This window comes from Felis catus, chromosome D2 (assembly GCF_018350175.1).
Source record: "Felis catus isolate Fca126 chromosome D2, F.catus_Fca126_mat1.0, whole genome shotgun sequence".
In the NCBI taxonomy this organism is placed as follows: Eukaryota; Metazoa; Chordata; class Mammalia; order Carnivora; family Felidae; genus Felis; species Felis catus.
This window is the reverse complement of record NC_058378.1, coordinates 7,228,874-7,245,846: the sequence shown is the minus strand read 5'-3', so window position 1 is coordinate 7,245,846 and position 16,973 is coordinate 7,228,874. Positions and strand designations below refer to the sequence as shown.

General features: G+C 46.4%; 1 protein-coding gene across 3 annotated transcripts in view; it reads right to left on the bottom strand.

Annotated features, from left to right (window-relative positions):
* PAPSS2 (3'-phosphoadenosine 5'-phosphosulfate synthase 2) overlaps window positions 1-16,973 on the bottom strand; it is a 71,866-nt gene that overhangs the window by 49,899 nt on the left and 4,994 nt on the right. The gene's annotated exons all lie outside the window — the stretch shown is intronic.

The window sequence follows — 16,973 nt, the reverse complement described above, 5'->3', positions numbered from 1 at the left end:
TGTGTCTCCCTCTCTCTCTCTGCCCCTCCCCCGTTCATGCTCTGTCTCTCTCTGTCCCAAAAATAAATAAACGTTGAAAAAAAAATTGAAAAAAAAAACAAAAAAGATGGCCTGATATGGATGATGGAATGAGTCACTCTGCACCATTTCATGCCCGCTTCCAGTGACTGCCGTCTTTCTTCTGCAAACGTCTCTTCAGCTGCGTGCTTCCTAACTTTTCTCGAACACAAACATTCTGAACGGTTATCAAACACACGCTTTCCATCTCAAGGACCTAATCTTAAAGCTCCAACTCAAGTATGGACAGCTCCCATTGAGGTAGGTGGTTTCACAGCCCTGGGAAATCCCCTCACGGTACATTATAAAGACGCCTTGTTTGAATGTTGGTTATTAACTCTGCTCCCCGCCCCCCCCCGCCCCCAACAAGGGTCTTCTTGGTTCAACTGGAAAAATTAGCCCCAAGGCTGAGCTGACTGGATTCTGTGTGCCTACCTCACAAGCCGTCCCTCTGTTGATTTGTGCGGGCGAGGCTGGGGCACAGGGCAGAGCGTTCCGCTTTGCTCTTCTGCAGACGCACAAACGAGCTAACTTAGCAAACCTTAAGCAAACAGATCTTTTATGGAAGATCTTTTACCAAAATGGAAACCTGGATCAGCTGAGCAAAAGTTTTAGTTGTTGTTTCTTTTTTCCTCTCCTCTCCACATCTATCTGCCTTCCTTCCTCTTTCTTTCTCTCTCTCTTATATTAGGCATTTGTTGAACCTGGATAAAGATGTAAACTTGGATTTCTTTGAATTGACATGACAAAAATGTGATTTAAAAAGCGTGGCATGTTTAATGACTTCTCTTAGTGGAACCAGGGATACGTTTTCCTTCCCTTTAAGGCAGAGTTTTGCTGCCTTGCAATTTGGTTATAAAATGCCTTCAAAGATGCCAGGGCCTATACAGGTAAATGTCAGAGGCCCCTTTTCCCTGTTAGCCTAATGCTCCTTGTATCGTTCTCCGGTCTTTTCCCTCCCCTATTCTATTTTTTTTTTTTTAATTGTGCAAATTACCTTTAAAAAGGATACATAGCATCTGGCCCAGAATCATGTCCCTATTTCAAAGGCCTCCTCGTGTCGGCCGTTCGCCTAGCTCTGCTTCACGTCTGCTTTCCACAATAGCCCACAACTGGAAACTACCCACGTGTCCCTCATTTGGCGATCATCAACCCCTGATATATCCCTGCAGTGGAATGCTACTCAGCCATGAAAAAGAACGAACGATACGTGCTACGACGTGGATGGACCTTGAGAACATTTCACCAAGCGAGAGAAGCCAGACGGAAAAGACCGCGCATTGTATGATCCCATTTACAGAAACATCCAGAGCCGGAAAGTCTTTGGAGACAGAAAATAGACAGTTGGCTTCTTGGGACTCAGGGTGGGAACAGGAGTGATGCAAATGGGCACATGGAATGTTTTGGGTGTGGTGGACATGTTCTAAAATCAGGCTGTGGGGCGCCCGGGGGCCTCAGATGGTTAGGCGTCCGACTCTCGGTTTTGGCTCGGGTCACGATCTCACAGTTTCTGAGTTCGGGCCCCGTGACAGACTCTGTGCTGACAGCATGGAGCCTGCTTGGGATTTGGGATTCTCTGTCCCACTGCCCACCCCCCCTCCGGCCCCTCCCCTGCTTGCATCCTCCTTTCCTCTCAAAATAAATAAAATTTTAAAAATAAAATAAGATTGAAATGATGATTGCCCAGCTGTAAGCACCCTCAGGTTCTTTGCGTATTACGTGACTGCATCATTGAATTGGGCCAGTTTACAGTATGTGAATTCATAATAGTTTATAGTGTGTAGATTAGACTTCCAGAGAGCCGTGTTTAAGAACATTCTTACACATATTCATTGTTTGATGGAAACCCTGAGTTAGCCCGTTTCATTCCCTCACTCAGAACCTCTTTGGATTCTTGTACTGGTTCCAAAACATGCAACTCTGGTCTACAACTAAGACTGCACGTAATAATTCACTTTGACGCTAACCTTCACCTGAGATGAAGAGTGTCTCCTGTTTGGGAGTTTCTTTATTTCGAGGAGACTGTGGTAAGCGTGACTTCAAGAATTGCCAAGCTAGGGCTGAGCTGTATGATGCTCCTGGACGCCGAAGCCGAGGCCCTAAGACACGCGTGGCTGAATACATTGTGGTGGGGGGCGGTCCTGTGCATTTCAGGACGGTTAGCACCAACCTTCTCCCTGCTCCCAGTTGTGACAACCAGAAACTGTCTCCGGACATTGCCAATGTCCCCGGAGGGACCCGGTCGGCCCTGGTTGGAGAGTCAGGGCCACACGGCAGTGAGAATGAACAAGTTCCGGCCACACACACACACACACACACACACACACAACACGGATGACCTCCTCAATACAACTTGGGCATGAGGAGCCAGACACAGGAGAGTCTGTAACACACAACTCCTTTTACGTAAAGTTCAAAATCTGGCAGGACTAATCAGATGGTGACCTTGGGGGAGGGAAGGAGGGAGGGAGGGAGGGAGGGAGGGAGGGAGGGAGGGAGAGAGAGAGAGAGAGAGGGAGACTAGAAGGAGCTTCTGAGACTCCGCTGGCAGCTGTTTCTCAGTCTAGGTGTTGGGTACACGGGTGTGCTTATGAAAATTCACTGGGCACTACAGGTAAGATTTATAGATGTTTCTGTACCCATATTATATTTAAAGAAAGTTTAAAAATAAGGGCCACTGCTGCTACAGCAGCAGAGGGGGCGTTCAAGGTAACTCGGGAGGGCGCGGTGCTTCGTTAACAGGGGTGCTAACTCATTCCTCCACCGTGACTCCTTCTGGCCCACCCTTACTGCAGGACAGAAATCCAGTGTGCTCCGCTGATGAATGACAGCTTGTTCCCCGGGCACTTTGTCACCCAGGTGCCAAAACCAAGAAAGCCACAACCACCCACCCGGCCCTGCCCATTTTCAACTCATGCTTGCAGAGCACAGGGCTGTTTCAGTGCGAAACAGAGTTAAAGGAGACAAATCAAGGAAGGCTCGCTCCAGTGCTAAAGAAAATAGTCGGGGCGCCCCGGGTGGCTCAGTCAGTTGAGCATCCGACTCCTGATTTTAGCTCAGGTCATGAGCTTGCGGTTCGTGAGTTCGAGCCCCACGTCAGGCTCTGTGCTGGCCCGTGTGGAGCCTGCTTGGGATTCTCTCTCTCCGCCCTTCCCAACTTGCTCTTTCTCTCAAAATAAAGAAAGAAACTTAAATAAAATAAAATCTTTAAAAAGAAAAAAAAAAGAAAGAAAAGCAAAGAAGAAAATAGTGGGTCTAATTCCCAGATCTGAGAGTACCACACGTGCCCAAGATGGCTGCTCGCCACGGTCGTGGAGAATGACTTTTGCAGACTCCATGCTCTCACTGTCCGCTGGGACCCCTCCAGACCAATGACCTGCCTTGCAGAGTGTGGACCAGGGCCAAGGGTGGAGTGGCCATAATGACCTTTGATCTAAGCAGACTTGGGTGACATCAGACCCAGGCTTACTCATACGACCAGCAAGTTCACTATACCATTTCGCTGAAAGCCTCAAAGTATCGGGAGTTCCTCACAGCCTTCCAGTCTCCTACTTGCAAACGCACGTCCAGATTAGCAAACAAACTCTCCATGGGTCTCCCGTGTCTCTGCACATCGTGTGGGTCGGGTGCCAACTGCTTCCAAGACGCCACGCCATTTGGTCTCGGCCATTTTTTTAAGTAGGCTCTATGTCCAACGTGGGGCTCGAACTCATGACCCCAAGATCAAGAGTCCCACACTCTATCGACTAAGCCGGCCAGGTACCCCTGTTCATGTTTGATCCCAAGGTATATTGACCCGCTCCAGGTGAAATTTGTTTTTCCTCCTGATAGTTATATAGGAGATTTATAGTAAAAGGATCATTTTGAATTGCTTCTGAGTTTCGTATAAATGGGCACATGGTGTTCAAAACAGTTGTAACCAAATGCACTTCAAAATAAGGCAGAAGGAAAAGTTGCCATCCTAAAGAAACCAAGCGTAAATCAGAAAGCCTGCCATTAACGTAAGAACTGCCATGAGCTTGATTCATCTAATCTTTTTAAGTCTATGTATCCGTATTAAATGAAAGTCTACTTTTTCTTTTATTTGCTACATTAAGAATGAATAATCTCAGGTTGCCTGGGTGGCTCAGGTGGTTAAGCGTCCAACTCTCGATTTCCGCTCAGGTCACGATCTCACCGTCTTGAGGTCGAGCCCCGCGTCGGGCTCAGCGCTGAGCGTGGCTCCTGCTTGGATTCTGTCGCCCTCTTTCTCTGCCCCTCTTGTGCCCCACTTGTGCTCTCTCTCCCTCAAAAAATCAAAATTAAAAAGCAAACAAGAATGAATAATCTCTATGAAGGTTACTGCTATACATAGCAACTTATTAATTTTTAAACCTAATGAGATCAATAAAGTTGATTAAAACCCATATATCAAAACCCTCAGATAAACCGAGACAAGGAGTCTATTAACTTGGGTGGAAAAGGTACAGTGGTTATAAATTAATTTGATTCATTCTAAGCAATTTTAGAAGATAGGAACGAAATGGGGTGCCTGGGTGGCTCAGCTGGTTAAGCGTCCACTCTTTTCAGTTCAGGTCACGATCGCGGTTCACGGTTGGAAGCCCGCGTCGGGCTCTGCACTGACAGTGCGGAGCCTGCTTGGGATTCTCTCTCTCCCTCTCTCTCTGCCCCTCCCGTGCTCGCACCCTCTCTCTCAAAATAAATAAACATTAAAAAAAAATAAATCATCTACAGAAAGAAGATAGGCACGAAATACATAAATGGACAGCGTATCTGCCCATGAGGTCCTTACGTATTTTTCCCAGAAACGCTCAATTTACGCTCACGACTCACGAAGCAAAGGCATTTTTGGAGACTTCTCCCCACGTGGCTTCTTACGACGCAACTCCATCAAACATGACAAAGGGGTTCTTTTAGATTTACTCCCATCAGAACCCACTAGGTTCAACAGGGAGGTCTGGAAACTTCACGCTCAACAATCACAAGCTGCCCGCGAGAATGGGCCAGTCTCTTGAATGCGATGTGAGAATAGGCAACAGGGCAACTTTCCAAGGAATAGACAGTCACCACAAGCCAACAACAGCTGACTAAGACAACGCTCTCCAGGTTTTTCCAGAAAGCTGTCTGCTCATTAGGTAATGGTGAAACAAGACAGGCCTGGCAAGCTTTTAAACATTCCAGCTGCAGTAGTTAATTTTAAATATTCCGCGAGCAATGCAGCGATCACAGAAGCCTGCCATTGCGGGGAAATGGCCTAACATATCTGGAAAAAAAAAAAAAGTCTGAAAAGTAAGTATCATCCTGAAGTGGAGAAACCCGTCTGTTACTAGCTAGTCGGGCGGCCTCAGGCCTGTCACAATGCTCCCCATCTGTACGGCGAAGGAAATAGGCCAGGCCACGTTTCTCCAGTTGGGGGGGATCCACAGAATCTTCTAGCTGGCTTTTAAAGAAACCAACACAGACCCCAATCCAATCGGATTCTCTGGGAGTGGGGTCCAGGCATCAATATTCTGGGAAGCTTAGCAGGGTTGAAAAACACTGGACAAGACAGACGGTCTCTAAGGTTGCAGCCAGGTCTCGTTAATTAAGGAAAGCAAGCAGCATGAGCATACTGGATGGAACACAAGACCACACAAGACACAGGCAAGCGTAAAGAGAATTCTAACCAGGGACTCACAGCACATAGGTATCAGCAGAGAACGATCTTCTCAAGTGAGACTTGGCTTCCCTGTACGTGAACAATAAATATTCTTGATCAATAAAAACAGTAACAGAACCATTTGCAGCCCAGAACCACATGAAAGGTATTATGTCATTAGCCTCTGGTGGTGTTCGAACTTGTTATCCAATTCCAAACTTATGGCATACATACGTATCGAGCTCTGAAAAGTCAGAGACTCAAATCTCTTTAAAAACATTTTTTTAGGTGGGGCGCCTGGGTGGCGCAGTCGGTTAAGCGTCCGACTTCAGCCAGGTCGCGATCTCGCGGTCCGTGAGTTCGAGCCCCGCGTCGGGCTCTGGGCTGATGGCTCAGAGCCTGGAGCCTGTTTCCGATTCTGTGTCTCCCTCTCTCTCTGCCCCTCCCCTGTTCATGCTCTGTCTCTCTCTGTCCCAAAAATAAATAAATGTTGAAAAAAAAAAATTTTACAAAAAAAAAACATTTTTTTAGGGGTGCCTGGGTGGCTCAGTCGGTTGAGCGTCCGACTTCGGCTCAGGTCACGATCTCATGGTCCGTGGTTTGAGCCCCGCGTCGGGCTCTGTGCTGACAGCTCAGAGTCTGGAACCTGCTTCGGATTCTGTGTCTCCCTCTCTCTGTGCTCCTCCCCTGTTCACACTCTCTGTCTCTCAAAAAAATAAATAAATAAACATTAAAAAAATTTTGTTTAATTTTTTAAATGTTTATTTCTGTGACAGAGACAGACAGACAGAGTGAGAGCTGGGGGAGGGCAGAGAGACAGAGAGGAAGACACAGAACCCGAAGCAGGCTCCAGGCTCTGAGCCGTCAGCACAGAGCCCGACGCGGGGTTCAAACTCACAAACTGAGAAATCATGACCTGAGCCCAAGTCGGACGCTCAACCGACTGAGCCACCCAGGCGCCCCTCAACTCTCTTTTTAATACAAACTATAAATCAACGAACATGAAAGTAGGTCGTTAATCTCTCACTGGAAAATTCCAAGAGTTGATAGGGCAAAAGCCAAGAGGACTGTTTTATAGGGACAGATACCCTCGTATAACCATTACAGCCAGAACCAATAACATGACTGGGACGGCATTTGTAGGTCCATGCCTTTGAGTGATCCACTTGAACGGAGCCTTAAAAAATAAAACAAGATAAAAACCCTCCTTCACCTGGCCTGCCACTGCCTTGAATTCTAGTCAGTAGGGCATGCATTCTCAAACCGCGGACGTTAGACATAGGCCCTGTAGGAGGTCCGTGGACACTATGAAACAGTGCGAGGCGGTGTGCGTGCATGAATGTACCCGTGCACAGAGGTTTCTTACTCTTTTCTGGGCCAAGAAACCCCTCGGTAGCCAGCCGCGACGGAAGCCAGACCGATCCCTTCTCAGAAAAAAAAGAAAAGTTTTCAAGTGCACTCAATAAATTCCAAAGGGTTGCAAAGACAAACAATGAACCGTAGCTATGAAAAGTGGGTTTTTTGAATTACAATACAGGAATAACTATCCCTCCTTATCAACTTATTACGTAACAAGCTCTAATTCTTCAGGCCGCCACAACAGGTGTCTTCATTTTGTAGTAGTAAAAGACACAGATATCTTGGGTGACATCAGCAACGACCTAATGTGACATGAAAACGTCTGTGGTTTCTCTCAGTGACATAGTCAGAACTATTGCTAATGCTACCGTGGTTCGTTGGGTGGGTTCCTCATGCAAAGAAGCGATACTTTCTGTTGGAGGTCACAGAAAATATCGTCCTCATCTCTGTTCACAATTGTCCTGAGTTCTCTGGATTCTAGAGGAAGGACCTTTGACCTATGCCTTTACCCATCCTGAAGTGATTTGTTTATAGGCGTCCAGGAAAGGTGGAACATTAGACCCCAGAGCACCCAGTGAACATTTCAGGGACTGGTGTCGAAGGCCCTGCAGACACAGAGCCCTGAACAGTCGCAAAGTAACGGGGAGAGAGAGAGGGTGCGGTGCTCTCTGAGATGGGACCGTAAGGACAGCTCCATGACTTTCTGGAACCGAAATTCAAATGCATCTGATTTTTAATTTAATGCGTTCTGCAGAGTTCCTTAAAAAACGTACAGTGACTTGTAAGATACAGGGAGCGGAGCAAAAGCTCGCGCATCAGAAACGTAGGAGACAGAGAGATGGGGAAACAACACAGGACGTACGGCGAAAGGGCAGCAAACATAACTCTACTACAAAAAAAAAGGAAAGTGAGCCTCGAATTCACTTCTGAGCTTGCTGGCAGGCATCTTGAGGCTGAAAACCCAGACAGTTGCACAAGTTAGTTTCCAAAGGATGATGCCAAAAACAAAACACAGCAAACAAACACGTCAGCAAAATAGAACCTTTCTGGTACTTTGACCAGATAGAAATTTCTCCCGTGAGTCTCTGTAAAGAGAATAGCACGTGTCACAATAAATGAACAATAACCTCAAGAGTATCATTACGGGAGAAACGACAATGAGTTTCTAGGAACCTTTTTAAAAGTAATTTTTTTTAAAAAAACAAGGCAATGGTAGGGGCGCCTGGGTGGCTCGGTCGGTTAAGCGTCTGACTTCGGCTCAGGTCGTGACCTCACAGCTTGTGAGTTTGAGCCCCGTGTCAGACTCTAAGGTGTCAGCACAGAGCCTGGAGTCTGCTTTGGATTCTGTGTCTGCCTCTCCCCCCTCTCTCTGCCCCTCCCTCACTTGCTCTCGGTCTCAAAAATAACCAAACACAGTTCAGTGGGGGGGGGGGGGGGGGTGCTCAAGAAGGAAGGCTAGGCACTCAGGCCTCTGAAAGCAGATATGAGGGCTAGGCTGACAGGCCAGGGGCCTGAGTAAGTCAGAACTCAGCACACTGACCCCCCACTGTCAACAGCAGGAAATGGCAAACTTTTCACAAAGGGTCAGACAGTAAATATTTTCAGTTTCACAGGCCACGTGGTCTATTGCACAGACACATCTCTACCACGAAAGCAGCCGCAACGTGTAAATGAACGGGCATTGCTGAGTTACAATAAGCTTGGCTTATAGACACTGGAATTTAAATCCCATATACTTTTTTAATTTTTTTTTAACGTTTATTCATTTTTGAGACAGAGAGAGACAGCATGAACGGGGGAGGAGCAGAGAGAGAGGGAGACACAGAATCGGAAGCAGGCTCCAGGCTCTGAGCAGTCAGCCCAGAGCCCAACGCGGGGCTCGAACTCACAGACAGCGAGATCGTCACCTGAGCCAAAGTCGGCTGCTTAACCGACTGAGCCACCCAGGCGCCCCAAATCTCATATACTTTTCACACGTAACAAAATAGAATTCCTCCTTTGATTTTGTTTCTGTTTTTTTGTTTTTTTGTTTTCTTACCAAACCATACAAAGAAATAGAAAAACTGTTCTTAGCTTACAGGCTATAGCAAAACAGGGGAGGGGCTGGGTTGGGGGCCAAGGACGTAATTTCCTAACTCCTAGCACACAGGGTCACCCACCCCGACCCAGAGATCTCCTGGACACCCATCCATGTCTTTCGCCGAGTTTCTATCTACAGTCACTTTTTGAGATAATTACAATTTCCACATTTCGTAGGCACCTGTTCACAAAGCCAACCAGGATGACACCATAAAAAGGGCAGAATTTTTATGCTCCGTGGAAATAAGAGCATAATCCAGGAAGAATTAGCAGCAAAGAAATGGTTGAGCTCCCAGCCTCCTCGTTAAAATAAACACACAGACAGACACACACACACACACACACACACACACACACACACACACACAGTAGTAAACCTGAATATACAACTTTCCCTGTGTCCAGGATCACGTGTTAGTCCTGGAGAGATATATAAACACATGGATAATTATCACAAGCACTTAATCCACCTGTTATGGCTGTTACAGCCCGAGCTCTCCCGATGGAAACGAGACCACGTAATGTCTCATGACACACAGTGAGTTGGTGCAATCCCGGGAAGAATTCAAATATTCAAATTCATTCAAATAATCACTCCGATGTCCCTGAGCCTCTGTCGGCGGAGACAAAATGAGGCGCGAGGGGCCCTGGGAACCTGGGGTTGCCGCTGGTTCCCAAGAAGGCCCTGTCTCTTAAAGTTTATTTATTTATCTTTGAGAGAGAGACAGAGCATGAGCAGGGGAGGGGCAGAGAGAGAGAGAGAGAGAGAGAGAGAGAGAGACAGACAGACAGAACCCGAAGCAGGCTCCAGGCTCTGAGCTGGCAGCACAGAGCCCCGATGCGGGGCTCAAATCCACAAACCGTGAGATCGTGACCTAAGCCGAAGTCGGACGCTGAACAGACTGAGCCACCCGGGCGCCCTGCCCCCGTCCCCATCTCTTTATTTTAGGGTCCTCACCTGTGATCTACCCATTCTGGAGAGCTGCTCGGATCAGTGAGAAGAGTGTGATGCAAGAAAGGGAGCGTGCACGGCCCAGAGGAGGCCCCCTACAGATCAGGGATGCGACACTCGCCCCTGTGCCAACACAGCACACATCAAACTGCGTCTCCCCGAGACACGTGACTGCATTCAGCACGTGCCCCAAACTGCGCGGTTCGGGGGCTTGACACAGGTCTCAGTCGCCCTTCCAAACACCGGCCCTGTACACGGTGGGCCTCAGGCTGTGTTGATACCCCTCTGTATCTTTTTTTCACTTTTGCGACTGGTCCCGGTTAGGAGCTGTGCCTAGGATACGGGCCCCTCGCATGGTGAAGGATTAAAATTCTGTGCTGGTCTAGCACGCACAGAGGCCAGGCACGCAGCCTGGGGGCTCTGGGGACGCGTAGCCCATGAGGGCTTGCCTGTGCGGCGCTCACATAACGAACAAGGCAAAGGCTACGCTTACATGTGAGTCACTGCAATTACTTCTACGGACACTTACTCCTGAGTGTACGCATTCACCCCCTGGAACACTGGAGCTTTGTGTTACTGGAGCGAGATGCTGGGTTGGATTCCAAACATCACTGTTCCCAACGCTGGCCGCAGAGCCTCATCCAAACTAGAATTTACTGCCTTTTAACGGCGTTTGCTAAAGTCCACGTCTTCTGAGGAGCACACCACATTCCAGAAAGCCCCTGAGGGACCTTCCTTTCGAGGGAAGCGCAGCATCTTGCTGGTTTCGTCGCGGCATTCATCCGCATCCACGGAGACGGGATCTAAAAGTGATGTCGAAAGGATCGGAATAATCCTCACTCGGAGAGTCTTAGTATCCGTCACATCCGTTACGGTAAGGCACGAAAGAAAGAGAATGATTGAAGACACGTCTGGCCCAGCTTGGCCACTTACAGCCGCGTGTCCCGAGGCAACTTACGTAACCCCAACGAGCCTGAGCGTCCTGGACTATAAACTGGACGCAAACAGCAAGTGCTTCGTAGGTCACTGTGAGATAAGACTCTGGAAAGTCCCTGAGTTAATGTCTGTCCCTCCCTCTGCTTAGGGAACCCAGATGGATCAGTGAGATACCTTTCTGAACCCTGAGGGAGATGTATAATGTAATCAAGAATTCGTATCACTGCGTGGCGTTTAAAAGGCTTATTAAACGGTGGACTCACACACACACACACACACACACACACACACACACACACACGAAGAAATCAGGTACTCGTGATGACTCCGGTTTTTCCACTCATTAAAGTAGCTACCTGTGCAGGTACGACACATCCTTTTGATGGAACTTTCTATCCAGGGTGTCTGGCACGGGGACGACGTGGATTCTCGTGATTTCTAGACTGTCTCCACACTACTCTCCTCATTGAAATAGCGTGAGCCTGCTCCAGAAAGGGGTTCAGTCTCGCCCCGCCTATTAGTACACACGGCCAGTGCCGCTCTCCTTCACACCATGAGGGTAGGCTCCAGCCTCCCACATATGGGCCTCCTTGAAATTGGAATCTAGGCCTTCCTGTTGTTTGTCACTGAGGAGGTGGCCCGGGACTTTACTGACCTCCTGATGACAGGATGGGGCAACTCCCAAAATGTTTCTTCCAACCACGGTGGAAGGTGCCTCTTACAATCTCACAGCTTCTAGGTGCCCCTCATCGGTCCCCAGCGAAGTGCAATCAGTCGCTGTCTGGTCGCCAACATCCTTAAGCCTCAACCTCCATTTGGGTCAAATCCTTATTGTATGAAAAACGCACTGGTGGCCCAGTCTGCTTTTACCATCTAGAAATCACAGTTACGACTTGGCTCAAGTATTAGCAGTTCTAGTGGGAACAAAGCATTCTGTTCGTGTTTGCTAAATACCGACACAGTGGGAACAAGGGCACACAGTCCCTTAAGAGTCTGACTTCGGCTCAGGACGTGATCTCACGGTTTGTGGGTTCGAGCCCCGCGTTGGGCTCTGTGCTGACAGCTCAGAGCCTGGAGCCTGCTACGGATTCTGTGTGTGTCTCTCTCTCTGCCCCTCTCCTGCTCGCACTCTGTCTCTAAAAAATAAATAAAAGTTAAAAAAATTTTTTTAATTGTCTCTCTTTTAAAAAAAAATAAAAAAGAAGTGAAAAAAATAAAAACATAAGCAAAAAACTATTGCCCACACTTGTGGCGTCTGAAAACAAAGAAAATTCATTGTCCCATTATTCACCTCATGTCACCAAAAGGGAAAAAAGCGTGGGATGGTAAAGGTCACAACATTCGCTAACACCTGCCATTCACTCTTTTCTAAAAAGTGCTGGGGAATATCTCTAAGCAGAATCCATTATTATCTTCGTGAGGTATTAGCACGAGGCCGCTGCCAAAATATTTTACAAATGAAGCACACTAGTGACCCAACCCAGCTGCGCTTTTGCTACTGGGTGTTGAAGCTCATTCCCTCTGTGAAATAAACACCTTATTCACCACGGAGGAGCTAATACGATTTTTAGCATCTCCTGTGGGGAACTCTCCAAAGACTTCTTTCAGTGAAATGAGTTCCCTTCTGACTATTTGTCCACAAACTTGCTTCATGAGCTGTTAAGGCCTAAATGAGTTAAAGCACAGGAACCCTCTGAATCGGCTGCCAAACGCATAAGGGCTCAGCGCTGGAGATAAACAAGTCACAACAGAGAAGGGGTTTTCTAAGACAACGTGCTCTCCACATCACAACTCCTGGTGCGTTTGCAAATCCCTCAGGTGGTATTCTAATGTCTCGGTTTTATCAGCTCTCTCCTTACTCACCATTAAACACAGTGGGATGAATATACAATTTTTTCTTTTACTTTTTAGTAACTACTCACAACGTCGTTGTACTACTGACCCAATGGCCCAAGATCTGTAACTTGTATACTTTAGGAACAGACTCCCTGCTGGGACTCGCCATCTAGGTAGATTTGCCTGGCAGGACCACACGATCATCGTAATTGACTGCATGGTAGGGTCATGAACTTAGGAGAAGTACACATGGATGGATTCTGAGGTTAGACTGGAAATTCCGAGAACTATAAGAACTGAGGCTTTCACGTGCAACTGACAAGGTCCAGCTTCGACCGAATACGGTTTTATCTGCATCGCACAGCATATAATCATTGACATCTCTTTTTCTCTTTTCTTGATAAAACGATTAAACCGTATGAGAAGGCTTAAGGAAGAGTGAGTGAGGTTGGGGGAGCGGGTTGAATTTTCTAACGAGAAGCAGGCCGGCTAATGAGAAAATATTTCAGAATGGTACCCTCACATTTTTCGAATGTTGCTCTTTGGTCTGTGTTTTCGGTCTCCAGAATGTCAAAACAAAACGTGAAAGCTAAATCAGGGTGTACTCATGACTCACCGATAATCAGCTTTGGGAGTGGTTTTTTCTTCATCTATGGAGAATACTTCCTAGTCAATAAAAGAAACCAAGCTGCAGAAAAATGGGCTGGGCTTCCTCCAAAGAGCATATGATTGAGCCAAAAGTGCTGGGTATGCAGTGAGTGATCAGAGTTCTACCTTTATGGTGGTGTCACCAACCAGCTGGCCAGGAAGGTGGCCACAAGCCTTGGCAAAGGTTTTAAAAGCTGTGTATCAATCGCAATTATAAAGGGCTTATTAAGATGAGCTCTGAATTTTTCTTCCAGAAGTAAAAAGCTAGGGTTCCTTTAAAAATATATTTTTTAGGGGCACTTGCGGGGGCTCAGTCGGTTGAGCTTCCAACTTCAGCTCAGGTCATGATCTCACGGTTCGTGAGTTCAAGCCCCATGTCATGCTCTGTGCTAACAGTTCAGAGCCTGGAGCCTGCTTTGGTTCTGTGTGTCTCTCTCTCTTTCTGCCCCTCCCCAACTTGTGTTTTCGCTCTCTCAAAAATTAAAACAAAAAAGATAAAATAAAAATAAAAAAATAAAATAAAATAAAATAAAATAAAATAAAATAAAATAAAATAAAATAAAATAAATATATTTTTAAGGGGCACTTGGGCAGCCCTGTCAGTTAAGCATCCCATCCAACTCTTGATTTTAGCTCAGGTCATGATCTCACAGTTTGTGAAGTCGAGCCCTGAGTAGGGTTCTGCACAGGCAGCCCAGACCTGGTTGGGATTCTCTCTCTCTCCCTCTCTCTCTCTGTTCCTCCCTGAGCTCTCCCTCAATCTCTAAATAAATAAGTAAACTTAAATATATATATGCAGCCCAAATAAAAAGTAAATAATTTAAAATTTTAGCTTAGTAGAGAAAAGAGTTTTAAAATTATATGAGAAAAAAAAAGAAGAAAAACAATTGTATAAGAAGTTACTTGGGAATTTTGTGGATTTTGGCCTAGAGCGCTTGAGTACTGACTGGGCAGAAGGTTGAAAGAATAGAAAGGCTGTGGGTGGGGTGTTACAATTAGAAAAAGTAAATGCTGTGTTTACAAAAGACTTAATGACAGAGTTTGAATGGAGTAAAAAAACTATAATTGGAAAATACAAGGCTTTAGTAGCTATAGTTAATTACGGCAAGACCAGATCCTGGTTAAGTTATTCAGCAAATGATTGGTGAGTAAACCAATGCACAGATACATACGTGAAGACTTGACAGGAAACAAAAAGGGGAAAGATTTTAAGAGACCTTCAGGAAAACAAAATAGTGTGCAATGGGACCACATATGGACGACCAAAAAGTGAATTCAGGTTTTTAACAGTAGGAAATACAAGAAAATAAAAATCATCGCCAACATCTTGAGTTGCTGATTTTGCTAGAAATTGGGAAGACATGAATTATCCACAAATAAATGATGATTGGGGAGAGTACGGATGAATGAAGTTATGGGGATAACATCTCAGACTGCACCCTAGGTGATTTATTTAAGTCTCAAAGTAAAGTCTGCAAATGATTTTCAAGGCACAAACCCAGCATACATTAAAAAGGAGAAAGGCACACCTGGGGGCTCAGTCCTACTTCAGCTCAGGTCATTATCTTGCGGTACGCAAGTTCGAGCCCCATGTCGGGCTCTGTGCTGATAGCTCAGAGCCTGGAGCCTGCTTCAGATTCCGTGTCTCCCTCTCTTTCTCTCTCTGCCCCTCCCCCACTCTCTCTCTCTCAAAAATACACATTAAAAAAATTTTTTTAGTAAGTAAAAAGAAAAAGGAAAAAAGTAATTATTATTAGACTGGCCACAGACACTTGGCGGATAAATATCAATATTTTTCATAACAAAACACATAAAGTAGATGTTCACCAGATATTTAAAGCAAATGATCACCTTTAATGATGTAGCATCTGACGTAACCGATTTATGCAATGTTTAGAAAAGTTATACAGTTTTATTGCCAGAAGTTAATATTTGGTGCTGAATAGATGAAACCTGCCATGTTTATGTTGCACTCATGTTAGAGCAAAATGGACTTCCGGAGTAAATCTGAAATGCAGAGAGAGTTGCTGATAAGGCTTCAAAGGAAGTCACACGAGCCAACTGGTGGAAGTCATTGGATACACCATGTGTTATCACAAGAAAGTCTTGGTTCAGGTTTTTAGACGGTGGCCCTCTTGCAGAGAGAAGAAATATTTCCATCTCGTGCACTAATTTGTTCTAAAGTGCAAAAATGTTTTGATGATCGAAGAGGCGGAAAAGAGGAACAAGACCAAATCTGCCCAAATAGAATGTTATTGTGAACTGACCTTCCTGAAAAGCTTTATTTCCTATTTATGGAAAGCAAAGGGTGCTTAGATGCCGGTGCGAGTCTGAGAAGGGGCTTGGTGTCCTGTGCCTGGTACTGGGCTTGAGGAGGGAGGGGCCGAGTAGCTCTGGGGGCTCTGAAAACAGAGGGCATCATGCCTGCTTCTGATCCCGGACAGACCCCAGGGGGGAGGAGGCACAGACAGACCCCAGCAGCCCCCAGAGCTCCTCACAGTGCCAGCTCAGTCACACAAGGGCAGAAATCCAGTTCCCACGCTCCTGGGAATGGCGGAGAGTGTCAAGGATCTTAGCCGGCCTCGCCACACCTCCCCCAGAACGGTGCTGGGGGCAGCACTGACCTCGGGGTACCCAAGGAGGGCATGGGGAAGCAAGGAGAAGGGGCCTTTCAGACCGGAATGCACTTAAACTGGATCCACACTAAGGATGAGACAGGAGTGTATACATCTCAAAAGACGCCCACACATGCAGAGCCATCAAGACAAGGTAAGCACCCCCCACCCCGACATTAGTACTTTGTAGGGAAAAAGGATTAAATTAAATCTTTCTGACTAGCAAACTGATTTAAGTTTTTAAGGCACTTGTTTTTATTTTTTTTAATTCTTTTTTATTTTTTAAATGTTTCTTTATTCAGAGAGAGAGACAAAGGGGGGGGGGGGGAGAGAGAGAGAGAACAATCCTAAGCAGGTTCCGAGCTGTCAGCCCAGAGCCCGATGGGGCTCGATCCCAGGGACTGTGAAATCATGACCTGAGCCAAAATCAAAAGTCAGACACTTAACTGACTGAGCCACCCAGGTGCCCCTTGTTTTTAAAGTTCTCCCTTTATAAGAACGATACAAATACAGAAGGTAAAGAAATGATATGAAACGTTACTGACACACAGAGAATCCAGAAGAGGCAGAGATTTCCGTTTGCAGCAATGATGGTCAAGGTCATATACATTTCCTTCCATGGAAACAAGTAGAAAAAAAAAAATGCAAGTTACAACATAAAATAATCTCACTGGAAACATCGAAAGCTGACAAGATAATAAGAAACCACCAGGTTAAAATCTGCCGGGAAGAGGCAAGCAAGCAGGGAGCTACGTTTGTCCTGATAGGGGCAGGTGTGAACTGATTCTCACAACTGATTCTGACGGCCTCGCAGGGAGAGAAATCAATCAGAAACTGAAGCCCAGAACATGTC